Source organism: Cajanus cajan, chromosome 2 (genome assembly GCF_000230855.2).
Source record: "Cajanus cajan strain Asha chromosome 2, NIPB_CcT2T_4, whole genome shotgun sequence".
NCBI classification, from domain to species: Eukaryota; Viridiplantae; Streptophyta; class Magnoliopsida; order Fabales; family Fabaceae; genus Cajanus; species Cajanus cajan.
The window spans coordinates 32,347,696-32,373,680 of NC_138518.1; the positions used below are offsets into that span (position 1 = coordinate 32,347,696).

General features: G+C 38.4%; 2 non-coding genes across 2 annotated transcripts; both read right to left on the minus strand.

The window, feature by feature from the left end:
* Nucleotides 1–5,393: 5,393 nt before the first annotated feature.
* On the minus strand, nucleotides 5,394–5,500 carry LOC145955358 (small nucleolar RNA R71). Its single transcript, XR_014431972.1, has one exon. It is a non-coding gene; the product is annotated as a small nucleolar RNA R71 (small nucleolar RNA).
* An 18,073-nt stretch (nucleotides 5,501–23,573) lies between these two features.
* On the minus strand, nucleotides 23,574–23,680 carry LOC145955359 (small nucleolar RNA R71). Its single transcript, XR_014431973.1, has one exon. It is a non-coding gene; the product is annotated as a small nucleolar RNA R71 (small nucleolar RNA).
* Between the last annotated feature and the right edge of the window lie 2,305 nt (nucleotides 23,681–25,985).

Sequence of the window (25,985 nt, forward strand, 5' to 3'; positions counted from 1 at the left end):
ATTGTGTATTGATGAATTTTTCAGGATTTCACAATGCTCATCAGCTAAAGAAATGTGGGACACCTTGCAAGTCACTCATGAAGGAACAAGTGATGTCAAAAGATCAAGAAAACATACTCTCATTAGAGAATATGAATTGTTTAGAATGCAAAATGGTGAATCCATCTCTGATTTTCAAAAAAGATTTACACATTTGATAAATCACCTTGTTGATCTTGGCAGGAAATTTGAAAAGGAAGAGCTGAATCTAAAAGTGCTGCAATGCCTGGATAGAACATGGCAAGCAAAGGTGACAGCCATTGAAGAATCAAAGGACTTGACCTCCTTAACATTAGCTACTCTCTTTGGAAAATTAAGGGAGCATGAACAAAAGCTGCACATATTTGATGAACATGAGCAGCAAGACAAGAAAGGTAAAGGAGTGTCATTGAAGGCTCTAAAATCTGCCAAAGGAAAAGAGGTATATGAAGAAACAAGCTCCGATGACTCCGAAACCAAAAATTTCAACCTGCTAGTGAAGAAATTCAGAAAGTTTATAAGAAGAAAAAGAAACTCTCCCTATAAGTTCAACAAAAAGCCAAACAAGAAAGAGGAAGCATCCTCCTCCTCCTTCAATTGCTTTGAATGCGGAAAGCCTGGACACATGAAAGCTGACTGTCCAAATATCTTAAAGAAGCAACAAGAGGAGAAGAAGTTTAAGAAAAATGCAAAAGGAAAAAGAGCCTATATTGCTTGGGAAGACAATGACTCAAGAACAACAAGTGAAGAATCTGAAAGTGAGGAAAACAATCTGTGTTTAATGGCTGGAACTGCACAAGACACAATTGTAAGTGACTCTGACCTTGAATCAAATCCGGATTATGACCAGCTCCAAGAAGCTTTTATTCAAATTCATGAAGAGGCTGTCAAATTAGGTGCCTCAAATTCAAAATTGAAAAACAAGCTGAAATGGTATGAAAATGCTTTAATTAAAGCTGAACAAGAACTTGAAGATTTGAAGCATGAGCATGAAAATCTTCAAACTATGTTTAACTTTAGTGAAGCTCATTCCTCAAAAGATGTTTGTGAACATTGCAAAGTTTTTGAAAAAGAAAATGCTGATTTGAAATCCACACTTGCAAGGTTCACAAAGGGAAATGCAAATTTGAATATTCTTTTGGGGAAGCAAAGAAACACTTTTGATAGGAGTGGACTTGGCTTTAATCCAAGTACAAGCATACCAATTGTGTCAAAGAAAGTAGCTTTTGTGAAAAGTCAAAATTTTAGAAAACTCAAAAGCAACTTTTCTAGACAAGCAACTTGTTTTTATTGTTGTAAAATGGGTCATACTATTAGGAACTGTTACTCAAGAAAATTTGGAGTTCCAAGTGGAAAAATGATTTGGGTTGAGAAGAGTCAAGGGCTGAGAACTAACCAACAAGGACCCTCCACATGGGTACCTAAATTTTTCCTCTGAATTTATTTTGTAGGAATGCTTGAGGGCCAAAAATTTGCTGTGGTATCTTGATAGTGGCTGCTCAAGGCACATGACCGGGGATCCCTCCAAATTCTCAAGTCTGAAATTGAAGAATGAAGGGTATGTTACCTATGGTGACAACAATAAAGGCAAAATTCTTGGCCATGGCAATGTTGGTAATTCCTCCTCTCAAACATTGATTGAAAATGTTTTGCTTGTTGATGGCTTGAAACATAATTTGCTGAGTATTAGTCAATTGAGTGATAAAGGCTTTAAAATTGAATTTGATGACACATGTTGCTTAATTTGTGATAAAAGGAGTAAAGAAATCAGATTTATAGGAAAAAGGATTGACAACATATATATGCTAGACTTAGAGCACTCTATATCAATGTCAAACACTAAATGTCTAATAACTCAAGAAGAAAATATATGGCTTTGGCATAGGAGAGCTGCACACATTCACATGGATCACTTAAATAAATTGAGTAGGAAAGAATTGGTGGTTGGTCTACCTAAACTCAAGTTTGGAAAAGACAAATTATGTGATGCTTGTCAAAAGGGCAAGCAAGTGAAGGCTAGCTTTAAAAGCAAAAATCAGATTTCAACATCTAGACCTTTGCAATTAATTCACATGGATTTGTTTGGTCCATCAAGAACAATGAGCTTAGGTGGAAACTACTATGGCTTAGTGATTGTAGATGACTACTCAAGATTTACATGGGTTATGTTTCTTGCAAATAAAAATGATGCTTTTACTACCTTTAGAAAATTTGCTAAGCTTGTTCAAAATGAGAAGTGTTTAAACATCACCTCTATAAGAAGTGATCATGGAGGTGAATTCCAAAACATCATGTTTCAAAAATTCTGTGAGGAACATGGTATAAACCATAATTTCTCAGCACCTAGGACACCTCAACAAAATGGGGTTGTTGAGAGGAAAAATAGGTCCTTAGAAGAACTTGCAAGAACAATGTTAAATGAAACAAACCTACCAAAATACTTTTGGGCTGATGCTATTAACACAGCTTGTCATGTGTTAAATAAAGTTCTGATTCGGCCTATTTTAAAGAAAACACCCTATGAAATCTATAAAGGGAAGAAGCCTAATATTTCCTATTTTAGAGTGTTTGGTTGCAAGTGTTATGTGCTGAACAATGGGAAAGAACAACTTGGGAAGTTTGATGCAAAGGCTGATGAAGCAATATTTCTAGGATACTCTACAAATAGTAAGTCTTATAGAATTTACAATAAGAGAACTTTAGTGGTAGAGGAATCTGTTCATGTAGTATTTGATGAAGTAAATAAGCAAGAGACAAGGCAAACAAAAATTGAAGATTTAAATGAATTGCTTGATCAACCCCTATTGGAGAGTGAACCAAATGAAAAATCTAAGGAGAGTGTATCACATGAGAAAGAAAAGGTAACATGTGAACAATTGCCAAAAGAGTGGAAGACTTCTAGAGAATTATCAATAGATAACATAATTGGAAATATTGGTAAAGGTGTTACAACTAGGAGTGCTATCAAAAATATTTGCAACACTATGGCATTTGTTTCACAAGTTGAACCTAAGAACATTGATGAAGCACTTAAAGATGAGCATTGGTTAATGGCTATGCAAGAGGAACTAAATCAGTTTGAAAGAAATGTAGTGTGGGATTTAGTGCCATTACCAAAAGATTATCCAATTATTGGAACCAAGTGGGTTTTCAGAAATAAGCTTGATGAATCAGGAATAATTCTTAGAAATAAGGCAAGATTAGTGGCTAAGGGATATAATCAAGAAGAAGGAATTGACTATGATGAGACTTTTGCCCCTGTAGCAAGGGTTGAAGCAATTAGACTACTTCTTGCTTATTCTACCATAAGGAATTTCAAGCTTTATCAAATGGACGTAAAAAGTGTTTTCCTCAATGGGCTGATACAAGAGGAAGTTGATGTTGTGTATTTTACTCGTATTTTAGCACTTTAATTCACAAGAATTCATAGCATAATCATGCATATCTTTCATGTTTTTAATAAATTTTTATATCATTTTCCTATTTTATGCTTTTCTTGGTATGTGTTGTGTTTTCTCTGAGCAGGATCAAGATTTAAGAATTAAAGAGGAAATGCTGAGCTACAGGGAAAATCACGGCCGTGATTCTAAATCACGCCCGTGATTCACCAGAGAAAATCACGGCCGTGACTCCCAATCACACCCGTGAACGCCACTGACCCTTCATAGATGTGCTCCAGAGAAGATCACGGTCGTGATTCTCAGTCACGGCCGTGATTCACTTCGCGTCCCAGCTTTTTAAATTTTATGTTTTATTTTTATTTTATCTTTGTAATTTTTATCTTGGTAGTTTTACCTTTTTACCCTTTTAGGTTATAAATTAGATGAGGTTAGCCTAGAACGGGGACTTTTGTTTCGGAGACAGTTTTATTTAGTTTTTGACACTTGGAGAAGGTTGGGCGCCTGTGCCATCGACTCTAAGGTTTGCTTTTCTTTTATTCTTCTTTTCTTGGAGAACTACTATGAACTCCTGTGAGTAGTTTCCCTTTTTCTGGGATCAGGGCTTAGCCTCTGAGAACCTCTTTATTAATGCATTATTCAGTTTCTTAATTTTATTCCAATTCTTGATCTGTTCTTTTATATTTTATATATGAACTTTAATATTATTGTTTTCATAATAACATTAATTAAGGATGAACTGAGAGGAGAACTTGATTATAATTATGATAAACAATTAATCTTAATTTTCATAATCATAAATAATTAGGGATGAACTGAGAGGAGAACCTAATTATCGGAACCTAAAGGAACAGACTTGAGTGTTAAATCACGAGAGTTGATTTAAGCTTTCGAGGAGCAATAGATTAACAAAGATCTTAATGGGTTTAATTGAACGTAATTACTACGAGAGTAGAGATTAATTTTAATTAAACACGTCCTCGTAGCCTGAGAAGGTGCAAGGATTAAATTAGGTTAAGACTACCTTCAAGATGGAATAGAATTAATTAATGAAAATAATAATTCAATATTGTTGGAACTCTTTGTGCGAACCCTAGATTCCCGGAAATCTCCTTATCTTATCTTAAAGTTTTATCTTATTCATTAATTGCATTACTATCTCTTTTACCATCAAATCTGATCTTATCATCTCAAAACAAAAATTCAATCTGTTTTAAAATTCAAATTAAAATACTAGTAATTCTAGGTCAAACACGTAGTCCCTGTGATTCGATATTTATTACTTGACGACAACCGTACACTTGCGGTTTTCCATACATCAAGTTTTTGGCGCCGTTGCCGGGGACTACGTCTCTTGATTTAAATTACAATTATTTTAATTCGAATTTAAAAAAAAAAAAAAAATTAAATAAATAAATAATTTTTTTTTTTTTGTTTGTTAGTATTTACTTCTCCAATTCAGATTTCACGGGTCACTTTCTTTTTTTTTGCAGTGCCTTAGGGTTAATGCAAAAGAGATCTCTACGTCTTGGGAAACCAACACCACTTGATCCTGAGATTGAAAGAACTCTCCTGAGAAGGAAAAGAAACCTTTCTAGATAATTTGACATGGCTGCACAACGAGATAATTTACCGCTTCGGGATTACTCTGCACCCGTAGCTCGTGGGATACCTGGAGGGGAGATGCAAACTGGAGCTACTGTACCAGCTTCTCTGGTGAATATGCTCAAACAGAACACCTTTGGAGGACTACCATCAGAAGATCCTAATGACCACTTAGAGGGGTTCTTGGAAATCTGTGAGACCCAGCAATTTGATGATGAAGTTTCTGATGGAATGCGACTCCGCTTATTCTCACTCACCTTGAGAGATAAGGCAAAGGTGTGGCTAAGAACAGTGCCTAGAGAAAAGATAGCAACTTGGGAATTATGTGAAAGAGCTTTTCTAGAGAAATTCTTTCCTCCTTCTAAAACTAAAGAATTGAGGAAGAAAATCACTAATTTCCAACAAGGCACTGGAGAGACTATTTATGAAGCATGGGAGCGGTTCAAAGGATATCTTCAAGCATGCCCACAACATGGCTTCAACCGTTGGCTTACCATCCAATTTTTCTTTGAAGGATTGGACCAACAAAGCACCATGATATTAGACTCAGCAGCTGGAGGATCTTTCATGGGGAAACCTATTAATGACTGCATGATTATTTTGGAAAATGTAGCCTCAAATCACAGCCAATACAGTGAAAGAGAAGTCACAGCAAGGAAAGGAACTCCGGGGCGATATGAAGTGAACAATATTGAGTTACTCTTAGCAAAATTTGATACTCTTAATCAAAGATTAGACAAGATGGAAAAAGCTAAGGTTAATTCAGTGGCTACAAATCAAGTATGTGACCTTTGTAGGGAACAAGGGCACACTGCAGTAGATTGTACCTCAATTTTTACTGGAGAAAAAGAAGATACTACTGAACAGGTGGCAGCTTCTCATAATTTCTATGACACTCCTCGAAGAGAGAAGAGTAATCCATATTCCAACACATACAACCCTGGTTGGAAGAATCATCCTAACTTTTCTTGGAAGAATAACCCAGTTCAAGGAACTAGCAATCAGCAACCTAATTTCCGTCCGTCCAATCACTTCATTAATGGGGAAGGAAATCCAGTACAGACACCCTCAATTCAACAAAGTGTTTCAAGATTAGAAAACCTTATGGAGAATTTTGTCACTAATCAAAAACAGACCAATGATTCAATGGCAAATTCTATTCAAAACCTTGCTGTCAAGGTTGAGAATATTACTCTCCACAACAAGATGCTGGAAAATCAAATTGCACAGTTGATGCCTAGTTCAAACAATTCTCCAGGTAAGTTCCCAGGTAAAACAGTTGCAAACCCAGCTGAAAATGTTAATGCTGTTACTTTAAGGAGTGGGAAGAAATTAGACAGACCTGTGTCTAATCAAAATGATAATATTGAGATTGATGAAGACGCTTCTCCTATGGTTGAAAAACCTGAAAAAGAGAGATTAGAAAAAGAAAAAGTATCTTCATCAAAGCCTCAAACTGTTTATCACCCTCCAATTCCTTTTCCTCAAAGGTTAGCAAGGACTAAACTTGATAGACAATTTGAAAATTTTTTAAATATGATCAAACAAGTGTATGTAAACATTCCATTTGTAGAAGCTCTACAACAGATGCCTACATATGCTAAATTTCTTAAGGATCTTTTAGCTAACCGAAGGAAATTGGATGATAGAGAGACTGTTACATTGATCCATCATAATTTGCCCAAAAAACTTAAGGATCCTGGTAGTTTCTCTATACCTTGTCTCATTGGAAATCTAAGGTTTGAAAAAGCCTTATGTGACCTTGGGGCAAGTATCAGTTTAATGCCTTTATCAATTTGCAAGAAATTAGATATGGGAGAATTAAAGCCTACAGCAATGTCAATCCAGTTAGCAGATAGATCTATAAAATATCCCATAGGAATTTTAGAAGATGTTCCAGTTAAGATAGGTAAATTTTTAATTCCGGGAGATTTTGTTGTTTTAGAAATGGAAGAGGACAAACAAATACCAATCATACTAGGTAGACCATTTTTGGCTACAGCAGGCGTGATAGTAGATGTCAAACATGGAAAATTGTCCTTATCCATTAATGATGAAACAATGGAATTTAATATTGCTAAATCTGTTAGAGAACCTTCTCTTGAAAATATTTGCTGCAGGGTTGATATATTGCCTAAAGACATGGAGGAAGAAGTCATGAGATCTATTTTGAGGGATCCCTTGGAGAATTTTCTAGTTGGAGGAAAGCACATAGATCTTGAGGGGATTCAACCTAATTATGCTTGCTTGATCGATTCAAGTCCCCCGTGTAAAGAAAAAGATCCTCTAGTAGAAAGTCTTCTTGAGTCTTCAACAGATTGGCAAGAAGAAAACTCTCCAAAGTTAGAACTTAAACCACTTCCTTCATCTTTAAGGTATGAGTTTTTGGGGGCTAATTCCACTTATCCAGTCATAGTAAATTCAGCTTTAAATGAAAAAGAAACTGAAAAACTTCTCAATGAGTTGAGAAAATTTAGAAAAGTTATTGGATATACTATGGCTGATATAAAGGGAATTAGTTCTTCATTTTGTATGCATCGCATCTTCTTGGAGGAAGGATCCAAACCTTCTGTTGAAGCTCAAAGAAGACTAAATCCCAAGATGAAAGAAGAGGTAAAGAAAGAAATTTTGAAATTACTGGATGCTAAGGTAATTTATGCTATATCTGATAGTCCTTGGGTAAGTCCAGTTCATGTGGTTCCTAAGAAAGGTGGGATGACAGTAGTTAAAAATGATAATAATGAATTAATTCCCACAAGAACTGTGACTGGGTGGCGTATGTGTGTTGATTATAGAAAATTAAATAATGCCACTAGAAAGGATCACTTTCCCTTACCTTTTATTGATCAAATGCTTGAAAGGTTAGCAATGCATTCATACTTTTGTTATTTGGACGGATACTCCGGTTTTCATCAAATCCCTATTCATCCATTAGACCAAGAGAAAACTACTTTTACATGTCCCTATGGTACTTTTGCTTATAGGAGAATGCCTTTTGGCCTATGTAATGCACCTGCTACCTTTCAAAGATGTATGACTGCAATCTTTAGTGATTTATTAGAAAAAGAGATGGAAGTTTTCATGGATGACTTTTCAGTTTATGGTATTTCCTTTGATGACTGTCTATTAAATCTAACTAAAGTATTGCAGCGTTGCTCTGAAGTGAATTTAGTCTTAAATTGGGAAAAATGTCATTTTATGGTACAAGAAGGAATTGTCTTAGGACACCTAATATCTGGGAGAGGAATTGAGGTAGATAGAGCAAAAATAGAAGTAATTGATAAATTGCCTCTTCCAATTGATGTTAAAGGTGTTAGAAGTTTCTTAGGGCATGCCGGTTTCTACCGAAGGTTTATTAAAGATTTTTCAAAAATCTCTAAACCATTGTCTAATCTACTTGTGAAAGAGGTACCTTTTAACTTTGATGTTTCTTGTAAGAATGCATTCTACAGGTTGAAAGAAGCTCTCACTACAGCTCCTATTCTGCAAACTCCTGACTGGAGCCTTCCTTTTGAAATCATGTGTGATGCAAGTGACTATGCTATAGGAGCTGTATTGGGACAAAGAAAGGACAAGAAGGTTCATGCTATATACTATGCCAGCAAGACTCTTGATGAAGCCCAAGCCAATTATGCAACAACAGAAAAAGAATTGTTAGCAGTCGTCTATGCTTTTGAAAAGTTCAGATCTTATCTTGTGGGGTCTAAGGTTATTGTTTACACAGATCACTCTGCCCTAAAGTATCTTTTTAATAAAAAGGATGCTAAACCTAGGCTCCTCAGATGGATTCTCCTTTTACAAGAATTTGATTTAGAGATTGTGGACAGAAAGGGAGTAGAAAATGTAGTAGCTGATCATCTCTCTCGACTTCCACAAGACCAAGCAACAAAGGAGGAACTCCCTATTAATGACAGCTTCCCAGACGAAAAGCTTTTAGCAGTTGTTGTGAAAAACAGTCCCTGGTATGCAGATTATGCGAATTACTTAGCATGTGGAGTCCTTCCTGAAGACTTTAATTATCAACAAAAGAAGAAATTCTTTAGTGACCTTAACAGCTTTATTTGGGATGAACCTTACCTATATAAGAGGTGTAGAGATGGTATCTACAGAAGGTGTATCTCAGAAGAAGCAGCTCCTCACATCATTCACTCATGTCATTCTTCCGCATATGGAGGGCATGCTAGTACGTCAAAAACTGCAGCTAAAATTCTACAATCTGGTTTTTACTGGCCAAACTTATTTAAGGATACCTGGAAGATGGTAAATTCTTGTGACCAATGCCAAAGATCAGGGAATATATCCAGGAAACATGAAATGCCATTAAATGGGATTTTAGAAGTAGAAATTTTTGATGTATGGGGAGTAGATTACATGGGACCATTCCCAAGTTCTAAAGGTTACAAGTTCATATTAGTTGCAGTTGATTATGTGTCCAAGTGGGTAGAAGCGATTCCCGCTCAAACGAGTGATTCAAATAATGTCATTAAACTCTTCAAAAGAATTATATTTCCAAGATTTGGGGTCCCAAGAGCTGTGATCAGTGATGGAGGCTCACATTTTATTGAAAGAAAGTTTGAATCTCTCTTAAAAAAGTATGGAGTCACTCACAAGGTTGGTACACCTTATCACCCTCAAACAAGTGGACAGGTAGAAATATCCAACAGAGAAATCAAAAAGATCCTTGAGAAGACTGTATCTACAACAAGAAAGGACTGGTCTTTAAGATTAGATGAAGCTCTTTGGCCCTACAAGACTGCTTACAAAACACCTATTGGCATGTCTCCATTTAGGCTGATTTATGGCAAATCTTGCCATCTTCCTGTAGAGCTAGAACACAAGGCTTTGTGGGCAATAAAATACTTCAACTATGACCTAAAGGATGCTGGAGAAAAAAGGAAATTGGAACTCAATGAGCTTGATGAAATCAGATTAGACTCATATGAAAATGCTAAGATTTACAAAGAAAGAACAAAGAGGTGGCATGACAAGCATATACATAGAAGAGAATTCAAGCAAGGGAACTCGGTGCTATTATTTAATTCCAGACTCAGATTGTTTCCTGGAAAATTGAAGTCAAGATGGTCAGGGCCTTTTACAGTTCAAAAAGTATATCCCTATGGAGCTGTAGAAATCAGAAACGATAAAGGCGACATATTCAAGGTCAATGCACAGAGATTGAAGTTATATTTCCATGGGGAACACTTAGAAAAATTATACTCTATGGTTCTTCAGGAACCTACTCAAGTTTCTTAAAAAAAAAAAAAAAATGAAAAAAAAAAAAATATAATAAAATAAAATTTCAGAGTTCCAGAGAGAATCACGACCGTGATTCTAAATCACGGGCGTGATCTTCTCTGGAAAATTTTTGGAAAACCCCAGAGAGAATCACAACCGTGATTATAAATCACGGGCGTGATCTTCTCTGGAAATGTTTTTGGAAAACCCCAGAGAGAATCACGACCGTGATTATAAATCACGGGCGTGATCTTCTCTGGAAAATTTTTGGAAAACCCCAGAGAGAATCACGACCGTGATTATAAATCACGGGTGTAGACCCCTAAAATTGTCCGGGTCGGAAATAAAGCTTGAAGACTCTCGAAGACTGAAGGAAGATCAGCCAGAAGGACTCCTGGAAGGCCCTAGGAGGGTTCTCTGTAGGTCTAGAGGTCTTAGAATAGCTCAAAATAGCGAAGTGGAGGGAATGAAGCCCAATACGGCCGTACTGAACTTAATACGGCCGTATTGAAGCTTCAATACGGCCGCAGTGAACTCAATACGGCGTATTGAAGTTTCTGAAACTTCAATACGGCCGTACTGAAATCAATACGGCCGTATTGAAGCTTCAATACAGCCGTATTGAATTTAATACGGCCGTATTGAAATTTCTGAATTTCAATACGGCCGTATTGAACTCAATACGGCCGTATTGAAGTTCAAAAATTTCAATACGGCCGTATTGCTTCTGTAGGCCGTATTGCGCCTATTCCCTATAAATATGACGTCAATTGGACGTCATTCCACACTTTTTCACTCAGTTTTGACTCCCTCCTTGAGTATTCTGGGGTTTTTGAGCAGTGTTCTGCCCTAGAAATCTCTCTGGGAGTCGATCCGACGAAGTTCTGGAATTCCGAGCACTTAGCTTGGAGATTCGAACCTAGTCAAAGGGAAATCCTCCGGATTTCCATAGTCAAAAATTTTATAGGAGGGAGCGAGCGGGCTTGTAGAGCGAGGGAACGCCAAAAAGCTTCCCAGTTTTACGAAATATATAAAAGCACGCTTCAAAGGTTTTCTTCTTAAAATCCTTCCTTTTACTGCTTTCTGTTTGTATATTTAACTGTCATCATGTAGATAGTTAATTTATAATCGCTTATAATAAATAGGGGTAATTTAGTAATTTTACGCTGTTATTTTAGAAATAATCTGTCATAGGGAACCCGAAAGGGGCGCTGTGGGGTGCTAACACCTTCCCCACGCGTAACCGACTCCCTTACCCGACTCTGGTTGTAATGGCCAAAGTTGATTTATAAAATCAATTGCCTTATCCCTTTTTCCAATGTTTTGAGTAAAACATTGGTGGCGACTCCACGAACCCTCCTTTTGCGAAAACCACTAATCCATGGAGGGTCCCTCTTGGGATTAATATGGATTGGTGAGACATTTAATAAATAAATTGGATAAGATCGACAAGGTCTCAGTTTGAGAACAAGTCGTTCTAAAAATCCAATACATTTTCAAAACTAAAATAAAAGCGAGCTCGACCGTCTTCGCGACCGCCGAGGCCCGTTTGGGCCGGTGGCGACAGATGGCGACTCCACTGGGGAAGCTTCGAGAGTCAGTCCCATTTAGTGACAGATTATTTTTAACAAATAATAGTTAAAATTACTCTATTACCCCTTGCTTGTATGATAACATGATTTATTATATGGCTTTAATAACTGTTGTATTTTTAAATTTACGCAATTGTTTGAAATAAAAACTGCACACAAACCTTTGCACACAACAGTTCCCTCTATACCCGGGGGCATGAGTGATTAACCATAGGGAGTGGATGTTAGTACGACCGGTTGTCGAATGGGTCTATAGGTGCCCGTAGACCGTTGTCGGAAAACATCACTCAAGGTGATAACCATGAACTTGAGTCCGACGGTGCGTTGGAGCTTTCCATCGACCTACGATGAGAGGAATTGGGTCCCTATAATGGGGGCACCTTGGGGGCCTTTGACCAAGTGAGAACAGTTAGATCCTCCTTGAATATGCACTTTTCTGCAGGAGACCCCTACCTCGTGATTCGCTCGTGACTGTTCGTGGATGAGTGAATTGTTTGTGCATTGACTATGTGACATTGTATGAGCATACATTTGCACCTTTTAAACATACAACATTCTTTTTTAAATAAAAAGAATAAATAGAAATAAAGATCTTCTAGTACATGGTGTTAACATCTACCTTCATTGCATTCATATAGGTAGTTTCCCTTTTCACCCAAAAAATATAAAAAGATACAAAATATTCAAAAGAAAAATATGTATTTACCCAAACCAAGCAATATCATGCATCATCTTAGGAAAATCCTAAAAACATGATAATGCTTAGTTCAATAAACACAATGCATGTATATTCAACATCATCATCTCATGCATATAGATCATGGAGGGATCTAGGAATCATTCATTTCATACATCCCTCCTAGTAATTCATTAATAAACATTAATAAAAAGAAAGAAATAATCGATGCGTATGTTCAAGATGGATCGCACGCCATTCGTTATCAAGTGTAAGCCAACAACCGCGCCAAGCGAGCGCACATCAACTCCGTTGTTGGTAATCAAGACGAATAAAGGGGAAGGTCCGACACCATTAAGGATCACAGTTCCAAGGCCTTTCCCTTGCAAATCAAATAAGGCTGTGCCGTGGATATACGACATCCACTCTTCTGCCGACAACGATATCTCCAACATCGCTGGACTTGGGGGCATAACTAGGAGTGGCAGGATCTACACTCCCAAAGATCTTCATGATAAAGCCCCCAAGAATAAAGAAAAAGAAGAAAAGAAAACCGAGGAAAAAGAATCTGAGGAGGAGACAGATAAGCTGTTAAAATATATCCGACAGAGCGAGTACTCCATCGTGGATCAACTTCATAGGACGCCAGCAAAGATTACGCTGTTGTCGTTGATCCTAAGTTCCGAACCGCATCGGCAAGCTCTGTCGAAGGTCTTGAACGAGGCATACGTGTCGCACACTATCTCCCAAGACGAGTTTGAGGGGATTGTTAGTCACATCAAGGCTAATGATCACCTCACCTTCATCGATGAAGAAATCCCCGCCGAGGGACCAAATCATAACAAGCCCTTGCACATCTCTGTAAAGTGCAAGGAGTATCACATCGCTAAAGTCTTGGTAGATAATGGATCTTCCTTGAATGTGATGCCAAAAAGAACGCTCAAGCAATTGGCAATCAAGGGAGTCCAAATGCGCCCGAGCAACATGATCGTTCGAGCCTTCGATGGATCTAAAAGAGAAGTGGTGGGAGAGATCAATCTTCCAATCCAAATTGGACCCACTATCTTCAACGTCGAATTTCAAGTGATGGATATCACTCCCGCATACAGCTGTCTCCTCGGCCGACCTTGGATTCATGATGCGAAAGCTATTCCTTCTACGCTCCACCAGAAAGTCAAGTTCATAGTGGGTGACAAACTGGTGACCGAACAAGCTAAAGATGACATACTCATCAGCAAGCCATCCAACATACTTTATGTGGATGCAGCAGAGGAAGCTTTAGAAACCGCCTTCCAAGCATTGGAAATCGCCAATGTTGAAACGTTTCCCCGAGAAATGAAGAAGGTAGCTCATATGCTCACAAAGAACGGATACTTGCCAGGACAAGGATTAGGCAAGGACTCCCAAGGAATCCCGGAGCTACCCATTATCAAGGATAATCCGGGGAAACAAGGGTTAGGATACAACCCTTATAAAGATCAAAGGACGAAGAGAAACCAAGATCCTTCTCGACGTTCTTTAAGCCAGATCTTTAGGATGGCCGGTTCACAAGCGTCAAGGCCGGTCGTCATCGTCAAAATGTTTTTCTCCTTCTAATAGGGATGTGTAAATTCAGTGACTATTAGAGATCACTCCTCGGGGACAGCCCGACCCCCGAGCCTCGATAGGGCACATGTTTCCATTATGATTATAATAAAATCATTCTTTATTAATTCTTTATTGCTTCTTTTCTTGCTTGCAATAAAATTCTAGACCGCATTATTTAACCCTGTTTGAATAAACATAAGTGAGGTTAAAATCGTCTTAATAATCAATAAACCCACATCATTTTGTGTGTAAGTGTGCACGACAACTTGGAGCACCTTTTCTTGGCCGCAATAAGTGCCGTCATGGATAAAAGAAATCCATTCAGGACAAAAATCCTAAAAAAACAAAAAGCTCGGCAGGAAACCCAAAAAGGGGGCTGCACAAAAATAAGAGCAAAAGACCCGCTAGGAATCCCACAAAAGGGTGACCTAGGCAAAAATTAGGGTTACAAAATAATGAACAAAAACAAAAGCCCGCTAAGACATCACAAATGGGTGTTTTAGGCAAAAGTTAGGGCCGTCAAAAAAGAAAAATAAATCCATGATGGTACCATCAATTGAATTCAACAAGGGGCTCAAGAAAAGCTATCCAAGTTGTCAAAACACAATCATTAATAACAAAGATATGCTTAACCTCATAAGTGTTTAATCGAACAAGCCTAAACACATAAGCCTACCATGGCCAGCCATTCTTACAAAAACCATGTTTCAAAAATAAAATAATCCCCTCTAAAACACAAACCTTTGAAAATATATCCTTTCTTTTCTCTCTTGTCCCAAACGATTTTTGAATAATCTTGTGGAAACATGGAGATATAGTGGTCAATAGGAGGGTTGACACATCTTCTAAAGAAAGGGAAGAATCATTTGGTTGATGACACCAAAATCAAATATGCATCATTCCTCGGTAACAGAAATCGGCAGAGCACAGTCCGTCTGGAGGAATGGCAAAATCTAAACACAAAAACGCATCGGTTAATTCTTTTGAAAAAAGAATCAAATAGAATTAGGTGCATCATACTGCATACATGCATACAGATGATAGGTGTACTGGAAGATCACTTATTCTCTGTTTATTGAAAAAACAAAAAAATAATAAAATATATAAACTTCAGAAAAAAAAAAATGCGCCCGTACCATGTTCAGTACACCCGTACTAAAATTGGGGTTATGAACAAATTTTTAACTCAAACATGGGCGTACTGAAATGGATGCGGCCGTATTGGCCATAAAGAAATTTTCAAAGACCTCGTCATGAGGCAATTGCATAAAAAAGAAAAAATAGAAAAAATTGCTTGTGTATGACAGCAGCAAACAAAATGCAAAGATTCAGAAAATCAACAGCGTCATACAGAATAACTGAGCCTGGAGAGGCTTGCCGAAAAAATACTCTCAGAATAACTGAGCCTGGAGAGGCTTGCCGAAAGAATACTCTCAGAATAACTGAGCCTGGAGAGGCTTGCCGAAACAATACTCCCACAGAATAACTGAGCCTGGAGAGGCTCGCCGAAATAATACTCCCTCGTCATACAGAATAATTGAGCCTGGAGAGGCTTGTCGAAATAATACTCCTACAAAATAACTGAGCCTGGAGAGGCTTGCCGAAATAATACTCTCTCATAATAACTGAATTTAATTTCTTTAGCACTTTTAATTTCTGTACAGCAAAAGCCAAAAACATAAAAAAGGCAAAATACAGAAAAAGCCAAATCAGAAGAAAAGGCAAAATACAGAAAAAGCCGAAAATAAAAAAGGCAAGGATATAGAAAATCCAACAAACAATTTGTACCGAATAACTAAGCCTGGAGAGGCTTACCAAAATAATACTCCACATCCTCCACAGTATGCAGAATAACTGAGCCTGGAGAGGCTCGCAGAAATAATACTCCCCAGAGGGAACCTCAGCTCAAGCTCACGGAAAAATCCCCAGCGAGAGCTATCAAAGCAAAATCGACGCAATCCCCAATGGAAGTGCGATCATCCAAACAGTATATACAAGTCAAAGGACTTCACACTTCCTCAGTGGAAGATAGCTCTCCGACTCAAAGCGCTGAGCGAGGCTAAGCCTGTAGAGGCTTCCTAAAAAATACTCTGGGATACGTAAGATCCCCAAATCCCCAGTCGCCTACTCAAGAGGCATTCCTACAAAAAGAAAAGATCAAAAATTTCAATAAATATTCCCCAAGCGGAATGCGGCACTCAGCCAAACACTGAACATCAAGATAATTCGCCTACTTAGAGGCACTTCTTCAAAAAGAGAAAATCGAAAAGATCAATAATAATTCCCCAAGTGGAATCCGGCTCTTAGCCAAACATCAAGCGTCAAGATGATACGCCTAACAGAAGAGGCTAATCAAAATGAATGACAAAATCCCCCAGCGGATAATAGCCTACACAGAGGCGACAAAAATCAGAAAACCCAAAAGAGATACCCGAATAAGGATAACCGGGATACTCCACCAACGTCCAAAGGACGTCAGCCAATCATAAGGCACTGCTCATCTCAGAAAGAGCATCTTCGTGTCTACACCCCAAGGGAACAGAAATTCCTCAATGGGCGCCAACTACTCAATGGAAAGTTGGGACACAAGAACCTATGAGTAACTGCACATCCCCTAGACGGATCCCTGCGTTATCCAGCCCTCAGTGGCATAAAAATCAAAAATAATCGTCGAAGCAGCATCGTGGACTGTGGAGACAAAATCAACATCCAGAATCCCTAGCGGATAACAGCCTACACAGAGGCAGTAAAATCAGAAAATCAAAAAGAGTCACCCGAATAAGGATAACCGGGATACTCCACCAACGTCAAAAGACGTCAGCCAGACATAAGGCATCGCTCAACTCAGAGAGAGAGCATCTGTGTCTACACCCCAAGGAGTCAAAAATTCCCATGGGTACCAACTAAGCAATGCAAGTTGGGACACAAGAACCTATGAATGACTGCACATCCCCTAGACGGATCCCTGCGTTATCCAGCCCTCAGCGGCACAAAATCAGAAAAACAAACCGTCGAAGCAGCATTGTGGACTGTGAAGACAAACTATACTCAACTACCTCATTTTTGAGAGGCAAAGTCTGGAGAGACGATACTCAAACGAAGTCTGGAGAGACAGTACTCAAACAAGGTCTGGAGAGACGGTACTCAAACAAGGTCTGGAGAGACAATACTCAAACGAAGTCTGGAGAGATAGTACTCAAACAAGGTCTGGAGAGACGGTACTCAAACAAAGTCTGGAGAGACGGTACTCAAACAAGGTCTGGAGAGACGGTACTCAAACAAAGTCTGGAGAGACAGTACTCAAACAAGGTCTGGAGAGACGGTACTCAAACGAAGTCTGGAGAGACAGTACTCAAACAAAGTCTGGAGAGACGGTACTCAAACAAAGTCTGGAGAGACGATACTCGAACAAAGTCTGGAGAGACGGTACTCAAGGTCTGGAGAGACAGTACTCAAGGTCTGGAGAGACAATACTCAAGGTCTGGAGAGACAATACTCAGCCATCAGCGTCGTCAGAGGCACGTTGGTGTTAAATTCAGCTACCGAGGATGTCAGAAGCGCCGAGGTATGCACCCACCTGGAGAGGCTACTCAACAATTTTCCACCGGAAGACATTACAAGTCAGAAGGTCGGCACATCACCCGGACAATTGGGTCAACTCCTTTACTTGTCAGCCGGTACACCAAAAGGCCGTCCGACCAAGTAAAGGGGGGGCAGCTGTAGACCCCTAAAATTGTCCGGGTCGGAAATAAAGCTTGAAGACTCTCGAAGACTGAAGGAAGATCAGCCAGAAGGACTCCTGGAAGGCCCTAGGAGGGTTCTCTGTAGGTCTAGAGGTCTTAGAATAGCTCAAAATAGCGAAGTGGAGGGAATGAAGCCCAATACGGCCGTACTGAACTTAATACGGCCGTATTGAAGCTTCAATACGGCCGCAGTGAACTCAATACGGCGTATTGAAGTTTCTGAAACTTCAATACGGCCGTACTGAAATCAATACGGCCGTATTGAAGCTTCAATACAGCCGTATTGAATTTAATACGGCCGTATTGAAATTTCTGAATTTCAATACGGCCGTATTGAACTCAATACGGCCGTATTGAAGTTCAAAAATTTCAATACGGCCGTATTGCTTCTGTAGGCCGTATTGCGCCTATTCCCTATAAATATGACGTCAATTGGACGTCATTCCACACTTTTTCACTCAGTTTTGACTCCCTCCTTGAGTATTCTGGGGTTTTTGAGCAGTGTTCTGCCCTAGAAATCTCTCTAGGAGTCGATCCGACGAAGTTCTGGAATTCCGAGCACTTAGCTTGGAGATTCGAACCTAGTCAAAGGGAAATCCTCCGGATTTCCATAGTCAAAAATTTTATAGGAGGGAGCGAGCGGGCTTGTAGAGCGAGGGAACGCCAAAAAGCTTCCCAGTTTTACGAAATATATAAAAGCACGCTTCAAAGGTTTTCTTCTTAAAATCCTTCCTTTTACTGCTTTCTGTTTGTATATTTAACTGTCATCATGTAGATAGTTAATTTATAATCGCTTATAATAAATAGGGGTAATTTAGTAATTTTACGCTGTTATTTTAGAAATAATCTGTCATAGGGAACCCGAAAGGGGCGCTGTGGGGTGCTAACACCTTCCCCACGCGTAACCGACTCCCTTACCCGACTCTGGTTGTAATGGCCAAAGTTGATTTATAAAATCAATTGCCTTATCCCTTTTTCCAATGTTTTGAGTAAAACATTGGTGGCGACTCCACGAACCCTCCTTTTGCGAAAACCACTAATCCATGGAGGGTCCCGCTTGGGATTAATATGGATTGGTGAGACATTTAATAAATAAATTGGATAAGATCGACAAGGTCTCAGTTTGAGAACAAGTCGTTCTAAAAATCCAATACATTTTCAAAACTAAAATAAAAGCGAGCTCGACCGTCTTCGCGACCGCCGAGGCCCGTTTGGGCCGGTGGCGACAACGGGCGTGATCTCCTCTGTTTGAATTTTTGAAAACTCACAAAGAGAATCACGGCCGTGATTTCCAATCACGCCCGTGATTCCCTGCTGACGCTCAACAGATACAACCCGTGATTTTTGAAATTCCCCTTTCCCTTATATATTTTTCCCCCTCCTTTTACATTCTCACTTCTCTCAAACTTACGAACTCTGCCCATTCTCTCTTTTCTTCTCTCCCAAACCCTAGCTTCTCACTTCTTCTTCCTCTTCTTCCCTCTTCCTCCCACATTCACTCCTTCCGTTCATCCATGGCTCCCAAGCGCACCCGTACCGTTGGTTCGTCCTCCACCGCTTCCGATACCCACAGTTACGAGGAAGAAGCAAGTGAAATTCCGCACCTTCCTCCGAGGTTCTATCGGAATGATGAACAGCGTGAGCGGAACGAGGTATTACGCGTCCGCACTATCCATCCTACCAGGTATCTCGACTTCCCATTTATTCGTAAGTTGGGTTTACGTGCTGATATCAATTTCATGTTAACTAACATTGGGTGGACAACCTTTGCTACCATGCATAATGATGTTGTTTATCCTCGACTAGTTCTTGAGTTCTTGAGCTCTCTCCACACGGAAATATTATCTGGGCCAAATTGTTCTGAAGGTTTGATTTCTTTCCGTATGTTTAACCAAGAACACGAATTAACCCTGGCTCAGTTCAATAATATTTTTGGATTTCCCACTGGAGGGAGCACGAGAACCCCAAGTTCTTTCAACCCTGGTTCTTTTTGGTATAGTTTGACAGGTACAAGTAATTGGGTCGCTGGAAAATGTAATTCCTCTGCTTTCCGCCATCCCGCCATCTGTATTATGCACCGCTTTATTGCCTCTACTGTTTTGGCCCGAGGTGATTCTGAAGGAAAGGTTCGTTTGAGCGACCTTTTACTTTTATGGGCTATGATGGAAAACAGAGAGGAGCCTATTGATTCTGGCAGTCATTTGGCACGACAGTTCCAGAGTATTTCCAATACCAGCCACGGTGCGATTGTGAACGGCGGCCTCATTACCACTATAGCCAAACACCTTGGCTATCACGCTTGGCTGGACCAGTTAGAACCACTCCCTGGAAGCCGTACTATTAATTTTGCTACCTGCTCTTCTATGAACTGCATTGCGAAAGATGAAGATGATAAATACTACTTTGTAGTAACCCAGTCGGGAGTGCACCACCAGTTACCAAATCCAACATACACCGTGAAGAACCGGGCTACACGGCAGTTTCCACTGGAGCCATTAGAGGACCTACCTCCAGCAGCTGAGGAAGCGGCTCCTGCAGATGAGGAAGCAGCTCCTGAACAACCCCCTCTACATCCTGGACCTGAGGTGGACAATGCTGCTATCCTGGCAGCTATTCAATCAATGGATAACCGGCTGAAACAAATGGATGAACGCCAGCAGCATTATAATTACATGGTTGATCAAATGTATCAATGGCACATTCAACGGTATCCAGATGCTTTTCCACCATAGTGAGATCTTTCTTATTCCTTATTTTACTCTGATGCTTAGGGACAAGCATTCCTTTCTGTTGTGGGTTGGTTGCATATTCATGCATTTTATAATTTTGTCAAAATAATCTATCATGCATTCATTAGCTCTTTGCTTCGGGACAAGCAAATCTTTAAGTTTGGGGTTAGGAGGATGTACGCATTTCATTCATTCATGCAAAGTAAAAAAAAAAAAAAAAAAATCATGCATATATACATATTCAGCTAATCCCAGCTTGAATTTGTGTTTGAAAAGTAAATATTTTTAATGAAATTGTTCGTCTTTGAAAACACTGAATGTGATGAATTGAATCTTGAAGTCTCAGAACAAAAGGTTGAAAAATTAGCTGGTTTTGTGGCTAGCACTTGGTTCTTAGTATTGAGGCTTGAAATGATCGAGAATTATAAAAATAGTCTCTTGAAGATAAATTCTTTTTAATTCGGGCTTAAAAGCTTTTGGGGGGTAATAAAAAAAAAAAAAATAAAAAAAAAAATTCACCTAGCACCCCTTTGAGGTCATAGGTTAGAGGGAGAATATTCTTAACCTTAGAAAACTAAGGGAACTAATTAGCTACTGGGGAATTGTTTAGTAAAATAGCTAGACCCCCTTTGAGGCTACGTGTTCTTGAAATTATCATCCTCTCTACACTGATTGGCTACTGGGGAAATGTTTTAGGTGAGACAAAAACAAAAACAAAAATATTACCCCTATTTGTGTCACAAGCATTGAAAAATTATTTTTGTTAAATTATCTTCGTTTGACTAATGAGCTTTACAAGATTTGACATCATGAAACTCTTAGAAACTAAGAGTTGGAGCTAGTAATGAAAGATTAAGATTCTAATTGGACCTTGTGAGACTAAGAGTGAAGATTTTAAATGCTCAGTTAATTCTTGATGATTTTTTTTTTTGGAATAAAATTATTGTTTGAGGACAAACAAAAGTTCAAGTTTGGGGTTATTTGATGTTGTGTATTTTACTCGTATTTTAGCACTTTAATTCACAAGAATTCATAGCATAATCATGCATATCTTTCATGTTTTTAATAAATTTTTATATCATTTTCCTATTTTATGCTTTTCTTGGTATGTGTTGTGTTTTCTCTGAGCAGGATCAAGATTTAAGAATTAAAGAGGAAATGCTGAGCTACAGGGAAAATCACGGCCGTGATTCTAAATCACGCCCGTGATTCACCAGAGAAAATCACGGCCGTGACTCCCAATCACACCCGTGAACGCCACTGACCCTTCATAGATGTGCTCCAGAGAAGATCACGGTCGTGATTCTCAGTCACGGCCGTGATTCACTTCGCGTCCCAGCTTTTTAAATTTTATGTTTTATTTTTATTTTATCTTTGTAATTTTTATCTTGGTAGTTTTACCTTTTTACCCTTTTAGGTTATAAATTAGATGAGGTTAGCCTAGAACGGGGACTTTTGTTTCGGAGACAGTTTTATTTAGTTTTTGACACTTGGAGAAGGTTGGGCGCCTGTGCCATCGACTCTAAGGTTTGCTTTTCTTTTATTCTTCTTTTCTTGGAGAACTACTATGAACTCCTGTGAGTAGTTTCCCTTTTTCTGGGATCAGGGCTTAGCCTCTGAGAACCTCTTTATTAATGCATTATTCAGTTTCTTAATTTTATTCCAATTCTTGATCTGTTCTTTTATATTTTATATATGAACTTTAATATTATTGTTTTCATAATAACATTAATTAAGGATGAACTGAGAGGAGAACTTGATTATAATTATGATAAACAATTAATCTTAATTTTCATAATCATAGATAATTAGGGATGAACTGAGAGGAGAACCTAATTATCGGAACCTAAAGGAACAGACTTGAGTGTTAAATCACGAGAGTTGATTTAAGCTTTCGAGGAGCAATAGATTAACAAAGATCTTAATGGGTTTAATTGAACGTAATTACTACGAGAGTAGAGATTAATTTTAATTAAACACGTCCTCGTAGCCTGAGAAGGTGCAAGGATTAAATTAGGTTAAGACTACCTTCAAGATGGAATAGAATTAATTAATGAAAATAATAATTCAATATTGTTGGAACTCTTTGTGCGAACCCTAGATTCCCGGAAATCTCCTTATCTTATCTTAAAGTTTTATCTTATTCATTAATTGCATTACTATCTCTTTTACCATCAAATCTGATCTTATCATCTCAAAACAAAAATTCAATCTGTTTTAAAATTCAAATTAAAATACTAGTAATTCTAGGTCAAACACGTAGTCCCTGTGATTCGATATTTATTACTTGACGACAACCGTACACTTGCGGTTTTCCATACATCAAGTTTTTGGCGCCGTTGCCGGGGACTACGTCTCTTGATTTAAATTACAATTATTTTAATTCGAATTTAAAAAAAAAAAAAAAAAATTAAATAAATAAATAAATTTTTTTTTTTTTTTTTTGTTTGTTAGTATTTACTTCTCCAATTCAGATTTCACGGGTCACTTTCTTTTTTTTTTGCAGTGCCTTAGGGTTAATGCAAAAGAGATCTCTACGTCTTGGGAAACCAACACCACTTGATCCTGAGATTGAAAGAACTCTCCTGAGAAGGAAAAGAAACCTTTCTAGAGAATTTGACATGGCTGCACAACGAGATAATTTACCGCTTCGGGATTACTCTGCACCCGTAGCTCGTGGGATACCTGGAGGGGAGATGCAAACTGGAGCTACTGTACCAGCTTCTCTGGTGAATATGCTCAAACAGAACACCTTTGGAGGACTACCATCAGAAGATCCTAATGACCACTTAGAGGGGTTCTTGGAAATCTCTGAGACCCAGCAATTTGATGATGAAGTTTCTGATGGAATGCGACTCCGCTTATTCTCACTCACCTTGAGAGATAAGGCAAAGGTGTGGCTAAGAACAGTGCCTAGAGAAAAGATAGCAACTTGGGAATTATGTGAAAGAGCTTTTCTAGAGAAATTCTTTCCTCCTTCTAAAACTAAAGAATTGAGGAAGAAAATCACTAATTTCCAACAAGGCACTGGAGAGACTATTTATGAAGCATGGGAGCGGTTCAAAGGATATCTTCAAGCATGCCCACAACATGGCTTCAACCGTTGGCTTACCATCCAATTTTTCTTTGAAGGATTGGACCAATAAAGCACCATGATATTAGACTCAGCAGCTGGAGGATCTTTCATGGGGAAACCTATTAATGATTGCATGATTATTTTGGAAAATGTAGCCTCAAATCACAGCCAATACAGTGAAAGAGAAGTCACAGCAAGGAAAGGAACTCCGGGGCGATATGAAGTGAACAATATTGAGTTACTCTTAGCAAAATTTGATACTCTTAATCAAAGATTAGACAAGATGGAAAAAGCTAAGGTTAATTCAGTGGCTACAAATCAAGTATGTGACCTTTGTAGGGAACAAGGGCACACTGCAGTAGATTGTACCTCAATTTTTACTGGAGAAAAAGAAGATACTACTGAACAGGTGGCAGCTTCTCATAATTTCTATGACACTCCTCGAAGAGAGAAGAGTAATCCATATTCCAACACATACAACCCTGGTTGGAAGAATCATCCTAACTTTTCTTGGAAGAATAACCCAGTTCAAGGAACTAGCAATCAGCAACCTAATTTCCGTCCGTCCAATCACTTCATTAATGGGGAAGGAAATCCAGTACAGACACCCTCAATTCAACAAAGTGTTTCAAGATTAGAAAACCTTATGGAGAATTTTGTCACTAATCAAAAACAGACCAATGATTCAATGGCAAATTCTATTCAAAACCTTGCTGTCAAGGTTGAGAATATTACTCTCCACAACAAGATGCTGGAAAATCAAATTGCACAGTTGATGCCTAGTTCAAACAATTCTCCAGGTAAGTTCCCAGGTAAAACAGTTGCAAACCCAGCTGAAAATGTTAATGCTGTTACTTTAAGGAGTGGGAAGAAATTAGACAGACCTGTGTCTAATCAAAATGATAATATTGAGATTGATGAAGACGCTTCTCCTATGGTTGAAAAACCTGAAAAAGAGAGATTAGAAAAAGAAAAAGTATCTTCATCAAAGCCTCAAACTGTTTATCACCCTCCAATTCCTTTTCCTCAAAGGTTAGCAAGGACTAAACTTGATAGACAATTTGAAAAATTTTTAAATATGATCAAACAAGTGTATGTAAACATTCCATTTGTAGAAGCTCTACAACAGATGCCTACATATGCTAAATTTCTTAAGGATCTTTTAGCTAACCGAAGGAAATTGGATGATAGAGAGACTGTTACATTGATCCATCATAATTTGCCCAAAAAACTTAAGGATCCTGGTAGTTTCTCTATACCTTGTCTCATTGGAAATCTAAGGTTTGAAAAAGCCTTATGTGACCTTGGGGCAAGTATCAGTTTAATGCCTTTATCAATTTGCAAGAAATTAGATATGGGAGAATTAAAGCCTACAGCAATGTCAATCCAGTTAGCAGATAGATCTATAAAATATCCCATAGGAATTTTAGAAGATGTTCTAGTTAAGATAGGTAAATTTTTAATTCCGGGAGATTTTGTTGTTTTAGAAATGGAAGAGGACAAACAAATACCAATCATACTAGGTAGACCATTTTTGGCTACAGCAGGCGTGATAGTAGATGTCAAACATGGAAAATTGTCCTTATCCATTAATGATGAAACAATGGAATTTAATATTGCTAAATCTGTTAGACAACCTTCTCTTGAAAATATTTGCTGCAGGGTTGATATATTGCCTAAAGACATGGAGGAAGAAGTCATGAGATCTATTTTGAGGGATCCCTTGGAGAATTTTCTAGTTGGAGGAAAGCACATAGATCTTGAGGGGATTCAACCTAATTATGCTTGCTTGATCGATTCAAGTCCCCCGTGTAAAGAAAAAGATCCTCTAGTAGAAAGTCTTCTTGAGTCTTCAACAGATTGGCAAGAAGAAAACTCTCCAAAGTTAGAACTTAAACCACTTCCTTCATCTTTAAGGTATGAGTTTTTGGGGGCTAATTCCACTTATCCAGTCATAGTAAATTCAGCTTTAAATGAAAAAGAAACTGAAAAACTTCTCAATGAGTTGAGAAAATTTAGAAAAGTTATTGGATATACTATGGCTGATATAAAGGGAATTAGTTCTTCATTTTGTATGCATCGCATCTTCTTGGAGGAAGGATCCAAACCTTCTGTTGAAGCTCAAAGAAGACTAAATCCCAAGATGAAAGAAGAGGTAAAGAAAGAAATTTTGAAATTACTGGATGCTAAGGTAATTTATGCTATATCTGATAGTCCTTGGGTAAGTCCAGTTCATGTGGTTCCTAAGAAAGGTGGGATGACAGTAGTTAAAAATGATAATAATGAATTAATTCCCACAAGAACTGTGACTGGGTGGCGTATGTGT